Genomic DNA, 10804 nt, shown 5'->3' on the forward strand with positions numbered 1-10804 from the left:
ATGGCAAATAAATGGGGAAACAATGGAAACAGTGACAGACTTTATTTTCTTGGGCTCCAAAATCACTGCAGATGGTGACTGAAGCCATGAAATTAAAAGACACTTGCTCCTTGGAACAAAAGCTAGGACAAACCTAGACGGTATATTAAAAAGTAGAGACATCACTTTGCCGACAAAGGTCTGTATAGTCAAAGCTATGGTTTTTCCAGTAGTCATGTATGGATGTGACAGTTAGACCATAAATAAGGCTGAGAACCAAAGAACTGATACTTCTGAACTATGGTGTTGGAGAAGACTCTTGAGAGCCCCTTGGATTGCAAGGAGATCCAACCAGTCAATCCTAAAGGAGATCAGTTCTGAATATTCACTGGAAAGACTGATGCTGAAGCTGAAACTCCAATACTTTGGCCACCTGATGGGAAAAACTGACTCACTGGAAAAGACCCTGAGGCTGGGCACGATTGAAGGAAAGAGATGAAAGGGATGACAGAGGATGAGATGGTTGGATGACATCCCTGATTTGATTGACATCATCACTGACTTGATTGACATGAGTTTGAGCAAGCTTTGGGAGTTGGTGATGAACAGAGAAGCTTGGCGTGCTACAGTCTATGAGGTCACAAAGAGTCAGATTCAACAGTGACTAAACCGAACTGGTGTTGCTTCCTGCCTGGGATAAACCAAGTACTGAAAAAAAAGAAAGAAAAAACTTTGTAAATACAATTAAGGCTAACTCAGTTGCCTGCCCCTCTTCTCTTATAAATGGTCTGATTTTATCATACAGGAATGATCCTTAAAATCTAGTACATAGTCTTGCTAATTGAGTTAATTTAAAAACTGATCTGATATTATTTGTAACCAGGGGAATTATCTTAAACTATCACTTTAGACTCTGGTCTAATTTTTTAATCCAGAATATCTCCATGGCAACATTTGATGGATTTTTAGTGGACTCTTCAAAAAATTCAGTAAATCTGAGCCTTCAACTTGTAAACCTTCTCAAAGGAAATTCCAACTCTATCTCAGTTACAAATGTATCACTGTGACACTGGACGTGTTCAAATCTCTTGCTATCAAGCACCATCTGATGTATGTGTTGTTTAGAAAAAAGATTACAAGCTGCCTCAGGTTAATGCAGAAAACTAGCAAGCCATCTGAAATATATGGGCTAATTGTGATTTGCTTTATCTATGTTTAGAACTAGAAGTTATCTTGTTCCACCTTCTTAGTTACAGGCGAGAAAACTGAAGCCTTAAGATGTTACATAATGGTCCCAATTTTAAAGGATAACATAATGGTAAAACTGAGACCATAACTCAAGCCTCCTCAATGTCAAATCAATTATCTCATTATCTTCTACAAAGGAATGTTTCATACATCAAGCTCCCTGTGGAAGGTTATCACTCTTTTCAGCAATGGGTTTCTCATAAGGATTTCAGTGTCTCTTTAAAGGAAATATATTCTGGGAGATGGACTCCCTCGGTGTCTCAGAGGGAAAGAATCCACCTGCAGTGCAGGAGACGAGAGTTCAGTCCCTGGGTCAGAGGGATCCCCTGGAGAAGGAAATGGCAACCCACTCTGGTATGCTTACCTAGCAAAGTCCACGGGACAGAGGAGCCTGGCAGGCTGCAGTCCATGGGGTCACAAGGGAATCGGACATGACTTAGTGACTAAACAACAACCACAGAATTCCGAGGGATGGTACTTTTCCAAAAATGGCTGCAACACTATCTGCCATCCTACATGCTCTTACTATAATGTACTGAAGCTTCTCCCATCAAAATGAGGGGTTTATGGAATTTCCCTGGTGGTCCAGTGGCTAAGACTCCACTTTCCCAATGCAGAGGGGCTCGGTTCAATTTTTGGTCAGGGAACTAGATCTCACATGCAGCAACAAAGAAGAAAGATTCCAAGTGCCTCAACCAAGACCTGGCACAACCAAATAAATAAATAAATATTAAAAGATGTGGAGTTTATGTTCCATTCCCTCAAATCTGGGCTTTTGTCTATTGCAGAAGTGATGCTATGTGACTTCTGACACTAATCTTAAAAGATGATATAGCTTTTCTCTGGTTCTTCTGAAATATTCACTCCTAGGACCTAACTACCATGCTGTGAAGACATCGAAGCAGCCAGACAAAGATGCCCTAAGAAGAAGCTCTGGCCAATAGACCCAGCTGGGTTCCCAGGCTATAGCCAGCATCACTCACCAGATATGTAAGCGAATGAGCCTTCAACAGTTTATTTCTCCCCAGTGACTAAGTCACCCCCATCTCTGGATCCATTGACTCCTGGCTGCAAGCACAGCCTTTGCTGTTCACAGTATATTGGGAAAGGTATGGCAGACAAACCAGACTCCAAGGCAAGGACAGTCCAACTTTCTCCCTACTTCTTCCTCACCCTGTTCTCAGCTGCTGAGGGAAAGCTCAGCAGGAGTTACTTGGGTCCCCTCTTTTCCTGTCTCCAGTGATATACTTTTTCTTTCATGAGCTATCTCTTCTTTCCTTAGAGACTCAGTTCAAATGACTTCTTTTTCCAAAAAGCTTCCCTTGAACCCTTCACCTGGAATAGCACCCATATGCACTAGTGAAGATTATATCAGCTACAAATGACCAATAAAAATATAAAAGCTTCTTGGTTGCATCCATATTCAAAAGTTAACGCATCTGGTAGTATTCAGTCTTGAGGCTGTGGCAAAGCAAATATTCTTATATGTTACTAGTGAGACCATAAAGCGGCTTATCCACTTTCTTTTTTTTTAATTTAAATTTATTTATTTTAATTGGAGACTAATTACTTTACAGTATTGTATTGGTTTTGCCATACGTAAACATGAATCCACCACGGGTATACACATGTTCCCCATCCTGAACCCCCCTCCCACCTCCCTCCCCATACCATCCCTCTGGGTCATCCCAGTGCACCAGCCCCAAGCATCCTGTATCCTGCATCGAACCTGGACTGGCGATTCATTTCTTATATGATATTATACATGTTTCAATGCCATTTTCCCAAATCATCCCACCCTTCCCTCTCCCACAGAGTCCAAAAGACTGTTCTATACATCTGTGTCTCTTTTGCTGTCTCGTATACAGGGTTATCATTACCATCTTTCTAAATTCCGTATATATGTGTTAGTATACTGTATTGGTGTTCTTCTTTCTGGCTTACTTCACTCTGTATAAAAGTATATCATTGCAAAACAAAAATGTCCTTGTGATAGCATAGCTATAGATTTGAGCACTACAGTATAAAATAATGGATACAGCACAAAAAGTACTTACATAAACACATAAACACTTTTTCAACTTAAAAATTATGTATTTCTCTAGGTTTATATATTTGTAAACACATGTAAAGTAAAATGTCTAAAAGAATACACACCAAACCAATGATGGGGATATATGTCACTTGTAGGCTTTGGTCCAAGAGTCTTTATCTTTATCTGTATTTTTTAAATATTTTAAAGAGAATCCCTTCATATTTTACTGGTGTTATTTTAAATGAATGCAATTTAAGAGGTTTGAAAACATGGCAATGTAAAATAAGTGCCCCTGAAAAGTACCAAAACAGAGATATGAACAAGGCATTATGTAACCCAACAGAAGGTGAAAATAAGCTATTTTGTGAATTTTCCAATCCACTAAACATAACTTTGTTCATTTAAAAAATAAATTATATACCTCAAGTGTTCATACACACCCAGACACTTAGACTGAGCGAAACTACTTTGGCAGTCTGTGACATCTTTAGAATGCTCATCAATTTACAAAAGTTAGAACCAAAATTATAAAGCACTCAGGCTTATTAGTTATTCCTACCAGTGACTCTCTGTGATGTCAGTATCCCAAACCTTAGCTAACAGGTGGGAAAATAGGAAAGGGAAAAGGAGTGTCCTGCCCAGAATCATCCAGTAGTCAATGGCAGGAGCAGAATTTCAAATCCAAAGGACCTGCTGAAATTGATTGTGTTGAAACTGTCAGATGACAATAGGTGATGGTTTAGAGACATCTCCTCTTTTCAAAAAAGAAGAGAGTATGTCTGGCCTCACCTATTAGATGTCTTTACAGGGCCCTGTGGCTCATGTCCATAGGACAACCGAGACATTTTAGTCCTTTTTCCAGAGAAAAGCCGCAGCAAGAGGCAGGTCTCCAGGAACATTCCGAGCCTGCTTCTCCAAGCTCACTCCTCTGCTGTACATCAAGCATAAGCTCGGCCTCCACGCAGTGTGAATCACTGTCTTAGAGAGGTCCTTCTATGTAGTAACAATTTGCCCTTATCTCAAGCTAGAAGAAAACCCAATGACTTGAATAAATCTCCTAGCATTTTTTCCATGACAAAGTAAAAAGTCCAATTTATTCCTGACTTAGCTTCACAAGTAAAAGTGTTCCTGCATGCCACATGTAATTCACAAATAAAGCCGGCACTCCTGTCAGCCCTCATTTATTCCCAACAGGTGAATCAGAAGCACATGCTGACAAGATGTGATGCTGGGTAACTTGGCTTTTTTTTCTCCCTGATTTAACTGAGACCTGTAATGTTATTTGATGCAGTTTTCTGTATTTAATTAATTTAACATTCCAGATTTTTAATTTGCATTTAATTTAACATTTCAGGTTTTTAATTTACCAGATATTGTTTATCAAATATTCATTTCAGAGACTTTCACCGTATATACAGTGCATACCCCTCTTTAATTAGTGTGTGGCAAATTAATTCTTCTCTCCTTGCTCCTTCATCAGATATTGGATTAAGGAAGTTGCACTGTTTCAACACAGCACATAAATGCATTTATTAAACCAAGACGGTAAATTTCCCCATGTATGTGCCTTGCTAGTCTGCTTTCATGTTTAACCTGATAAAAGCTGCTTTGGTTAAAACCAGAAATCTGTTATCATTTAAAGCCCATTGCTTGGTTTGACAATGGGAGTGTTACATTTTGTTCAGTTCAGTTCAGTTCCTCAGTCGTGTCCGACTTTTCGTGACCCCATGAATCACAGCACACCAGGCCTTTGTTCATCACCAACTCCCAGAGCTTACTCAGACTCATGTCCATCGAGTCAGTGATGCCATCCAGCCATCTCATCCTCTGTCGTCCCCTTCTCCTCCTGCCCCCAGTCCCTCCCAGCATCAGGGTCTTTTCCAATGAGTCAACTCTTTGCATGAGGTGGCCAACGTATGGGAGTTTCAGCTTTAGCATCATTCCTTCCAAAGAACACCCAGGACTGATCTCCTTTAGCATGGACTGGTTGGATCTCCTTGCAGTCCAAGGGACTCTCAAGAGTCTTCTCCAACACCACAGTTCAAAAGCATCAATTCTTTGGCGCTCAGCTTTCTTCACAGTCCAACTCTCACATCCATATATGACCACTGGAAAAACCATACCCTTGACTTAATGGACCTTCCTTGGCAAAGTAACATCTCTGCTTTTCAATATGCTATCTAGGTTGGTCATAACTTTCCTTCCAAGGGGTAAGTGTCTTTTAATTTCATGGCTGCAATCACCATCTGCAGTGATTTTGGAGCCCCCCAAAAATAGTCTGCCACTGTTTCCGCTGTTTCCTCATCTATTTGCCATGAAGTGATGGGACCAGATGCCATGATTTTAGTTTTCTGAATGTTGAGCTCTAAGACAGCATTTTGTAGTCGAGCCCATTATTAGGTCCAGTTTTGCTCTTTTCTTTCTCCTCAGTCTGTGACTTGGCCACCTCCCTCCCTAACCTTCTTCCTCTCTCTCCCTTCAACCACATAACCAATGCTCTCCCTCCCTAGGATATTGGCTAAAATAAGATTACACTTGTCAACTTTTCTCCAAGACACAGGCTCTCCCAAATTACAAATTTACCTTCTCATCCTTAAGTTTTATACTTCACTTTTCTCTTACCTCCTCCCTACCTCCCTCCAAATAATAACCAGTTCCCAAAGTGATTGCTATGTCTAAATTATATTGAAAGGGACCATTGTGGCCCAAGGGGTCTTATCTCTCCCATTATGTTGTCAACTTTTTGAGAACACATTTTTCTCAATTCTGCATCCCAAACAGTGTCTACCTAGCATAATATTTTACATAAACAGACAAACAGTCTGGATAAGTGGATTAATAGATGGATGGAGTCATGGACAACAAGATCTCATCTGTGTGCCTGACACCATGCTTGTCCTTTAAACTATGTTTTCTCACATAAATGTTTCTCATAATGAGGAGATAGTCCCATTTAACTGATGAAGACACTGAGGCCCAGAAGTTCAGGTAAGGTTTTACTCATGATTTCATGGCTAACAAGTAGCTGAGCCCAAATTAGAACCCCAATTTGTCTGACTGTTCTTGGGCAGGACTGGCTGCATAAATGTGGGACTGCTATGGTATGAATGTGTCTCCCCCAAATTCATGTGTTGAAACCCTAATGCCCTAAGTATCAGGACAGTATCAGGGGTTGGAAACTCTGGTAGGTGGTTAGGGCATGAGAGCAGAGCTACTCTTGTGAGTGAGAAAGACATTGGGAGACCCCCTCACCCCTTCCCCCCACATGAGAATACAACACCAAGTCTGCAGCCCCCAAAGAGGGCCCACCCCTGACCATGCTGGCTTCCTGATCTCTGACTTCCAACCTCCAGGACTGTGAGAAATAAGTTTCTGTTGTTTCTAAGCTACCCAGTCAATTGCATTTTGTTATAGAAGCCTCAACAGACTAAGATGGGGGCCCTGTGAAAAATTAAAATATATAAACATTCAAAAACTATTAATAATTTCAAGACAGTGACAGAAGGGCCTTAAACTTCAGCTGGAGCCCTTTTAGGCATGGAATTTGTGGGGCTTCATAGCCAGACACCCATGAAGCCAGCCCAGTTTCTGGGGGCCCTCACCCCCAGGCTGCCATCCAGCCCAGCTGTCTGAGGCAGAAGTATACCAGCCTCACCCCAGCTACACACAGGAAACTTGAACCTGTTTCAGACACTTGTGGTTAAAAGTTAGATATACATCCTAAAATAGATTGGGGGATGGCCCATGGGCAAGGATCACCTCAAAATATGTTTCTAGCATATTCTGCATGTCTGTCACCACCAACACCATCAATTACCCTGATCAGGGATGGCAATGGGAACTAGGAAAAGATTACAGTTTGCTCTGCAATTTCTCACTGCCCAACCAAATCAAGTCCCTAAGAATAGGTGTCCTGCCCTTGCTACTTTGCTGAAACAGATTTAATACATCAGCAGGTAAGGAAGAGCCAGAAGGGAGATGAGAACCATGAAAAGTAAAGGGTAACAGTCCAGGACTTGAGCTCCTGAGAGCTGGAACTGACGGTGATATCCAGAAAGGATCCTTTCTTTGAAATTCCATGAACCAATATCAGGGCCAGTGTGAGCTAAGTCTAAGGAGCCCTAGTGTGAAACTCAACTTCATACAGCCACAAGCTAAATGACTGCCTCTCCCACCCCTAAGGCCATCTCCCCATGGCTACTATTCCTTTCAGAGGAAAGATAATGACACACTGATGGCTATTTAAAGAAATCCTTAAGACACCCATTTCAGAGGTGGTAGAAATGGCAACCCACTCCAGTGTTCTTGCCTGGAGAATCCCAGGGACGGGGGAGCCTGGTGGGCTGCCGTCTATGGGGTCACACAGAGTCGGACACGACTGAAGTGACTTAGCAGCAGCAGCAGCCATTGATAAAATACCACAAAGCAGGGACAAGAAAGTCTTTGAAAACTTGTGGAACAGCACAAGGTGGTAATGGCAACTCTGCTTGGGACCCAGGAGAGTGCTAAAAACCAACAAATAATAAACGAAACATTGAGGTCATTCAGGGTGAGATGAGCATCAAATTAGGGGCAAACACTTACTCCTTGACTATTGACAGCCACGTTTTTGTGTCCTTGAAGACAGGGTTCACGTCTGCCCTGTTCTTTGAGGAATCCCCAGGATCTAATGCAGTCATTCAATAAATGTGGGAGGATAGAAGTAAAGAAAAATGTTCCAAAAGGAAAGATGAGACAAGTTTAAAAGGTCCAACTTCCTTTGTCCTTCCTTTGTCACTTTATTTCCAAAATAGTTTATGGCATTTGTGTAAATTCTTTGTTAAGATGTACTTGAGTGTTTTAAAACACATAAAGTGGTTAATTTCATCTCTTAGGTACCCTTGCTGTCACCTGAAGTCCAGAACTGAAGTATCAGCATTTAACTTTCCCTTCATCATCTGCTTTCCCTTCTCCTGTTCCCCTGCGTCCTGGCAGCCCTACTGGAACACAGCCCTACTAGATGTCAGCCAGGAGGCTCTCTTATTTGCTGTAAGGCATTATTTTTAAAACATGTTTTTCATTTTGGATTAATTTTAGATTTCCAGAAAAGTAACAGAAATAGTATAGAGTTCTCATATATTCCTTACTTTGTTTCCCATAAGGTTAACTTGCATAACTATGGTAACTGTATTAAAACTAATATATTAACATTAGCACATTACTATTAGCTAAAATCCAGAATTTATTCAGATTTCACAAGCTTTTCCATTAATGATCTATTTTAAAAAGATTAACAAAATTTATTTTTTTGATGGAATTTTAGAATTATAGAAAATTTGAGTGGGTAGTATCAGTCCTACACACCCATTCTATTCCAGCCTCTCCACACCTGCCCACAGTTTCTCTTGTAATTAACACCTTGTATTAGTGTAGTACATCTGTTAAAGTAAAGGGCTAATATCGATACACTATTATCAATTAAAGTTTGCATGAAGGCTCACTCTTTGTGTTGTATGGTTCTGTGGGTTTTGACAGATGATGAATGGCATTTATCTATCATTATGGTATCATGCAGAATAATTTCACTGCTCTAAAGACACCCTGTGTCTCACTATTCATCCTTCCCCTCTCTCCCCTGAAACTTCTGACAGCCACTGATCTTTTTACTGTCTCTTTAGTTTTGGCTTTTCTGAAATCTCCTATAGTTGGAATTGGGCTTCCCAGGTGGCGCTAGTGGTAAAGAACCTGCCTGCCAGTGCAGGTAGATGTAACAGAAACCAACCGGTGACGTCGATCCCTGGGTCAGGACGATCCCCTGGAGAAGGAAATGGCAACCCACTCCAGTATTCTTGCCTGGAGAATCCCATGCACTGACAGCCTGGAGGGCTTTTAAAAAAAGTCCATGGGGGCGCAAGAGGCGGACATGACCTAGCAACGAAACCAGCATAGTAGGAATCATACAATATATGCAGCATTTTTAGATTGGTTTGCTTCTTTGAGCAATGTGCGCTTAAGACTATTCCATGTCTTTTCATGGCTTGATTAACGTCCTTTTTCTGTTTCAGGATCCATCCAATACAGAGTACTTAGTATTTAGTATGGAAGCATTTTTTAACACTCCTTTTTCTATGGTCAGAATTCTTTTCAAAGCAAGAGATTCAGTTTAGGGTCCTTTGGTAATTTTTTTATACTTAGCGTTATATTTATTTCTCTAGCAAATACTGGTTTTTGGCCATGTCAAGCACAATGTGGGACCTTAGTTCCCCCACAGGGAGCAAACCCACACACCCTGCATCTCTGCATTGGGAATTAGAGTTTTAACCACTGGACCACTAGGGAAGTCCCTTTAACAAATATTAATTGTGCTCTTATCATGTGCCAGGAATTGTCTTAAGCAAAGACTATTACAGATATGAGCAAGCATACAAGATCCTTGCTCCTATGCAGTTTAAAAACCATTCCTAAAATTACTATTCATGGCTACATAGTATTCAATTTTATCAATTTATTTTGGAACAAATCATCTACAAATTTTTCTTATTTTAAATAATACTGTGATGAATACAAATCTTTGACTATCATTCATTCTGTGCTAGGAGAGAGTATTTAAGATATATATGACAGGCACATTTGAGGTGTTTAATACCTGGTGCCGTATTCCTGATTAGAAAGGATGCAGTTATTGAGACTCCCTTCAGCCACGAAAGTTCCCATCTTATGTTTACTGTGTCTGCTATCTCCCCTCTGACATTCCCCCAAATCTTGGTGGTTGCCCTCAGTTTGTTTGCTCTCTTCCAATGCAAGCAACCTAAGCAGTCAGCCTCCAGTCCCAAGTTGTTTTCTTGGCTCTAGACTGATTCATACAATCCACCTCCCACCAAAATTCCTTTTTTCTGTGTGTGTACTGATCATGCATATCTCACTTTTCTGTATTCCATGCCATCTGGGACCGATGCTTAGATTCTTTACGGCTAAGTTCCTCACTGTAAAACTGGCACACTCTAATGATGAAAGTTAACCGTTACATAGGGTTTACAACCATTAGTTGCTCGCAGGTGACCATGCTATATTTCCATGACCCCAGAATGTGATGCTGTGTGTGTGTGTGTGTTAGTAGCTCAGTTGTGTCCAACTCTTTGCAACCCATGGACTATAGCCCACCAGGCTCCTCTGTCCATGGAATTCTCTAGGCAAGAATACTGGAGTGGGTTGCCATTTCCTTCTCCAGGGATCTTCCCGAACCAGGGATCGAACCTGGGTCTCCTGCCTTGGAGGCAGATGCTTTACCATCTGAGCTACTAGGGAAGCCCCAGTGTAATGCTAGACTATGAAAAGTATGTAAACTGAGGGCAATTTTCTGTCATTCATCTCAAAACCCACTCTCTTTTTAACTCCTTAATGTGTCATTATGTTCTTATTAAAAGTACATATTTAAGAGACAACCTCTTATTCTGAAAAGCTCGTTGTCTTTATCTCACTGAACACAGTAATATGCACTAAAAATAATATGGTCTTTGGAAGCAGACATACCTAGGTTTAAAAACTCAGTGCAACTGGGACTTC

The 10804-nt window shown here is 40.9% G+C and overlaps 1 non-coding gene across 1 annotated transcript; it reads right to left on the bottom strand.

Annotated features, from left to right (window-relative positions):
* Positions 1-10474: 10474 nt before the first annotated feature.
* On the bottom strand, positions 10475-10546 carry TRNAW-CCA (transfer RNA tryptophan (anticodon CCA)). Its single transcript has one exon. It is a non-coding gene; the product is annotated as a tRNA-Trp (tRNA).
* Between the last annotated feature and the right edge of the window lie 258 nt (positions 10547-10804).

The sequence above is a fragment of the Budorcas taxicolor genome, chromosome 1 (genome assembly GCF_023091745.1).
Source record: "Budorcas taxicolor isolate Tak-1 chromosome 1, Takin1.1, whole genome shotgun sequence".
Taxonomy (NCBI): domain Eukaryota; kingdom Metazoa; phylum Chordata; class Mammalia; order Artiodactyla; family Bovidae; genus Budorcas; species Budorcas taxicolor.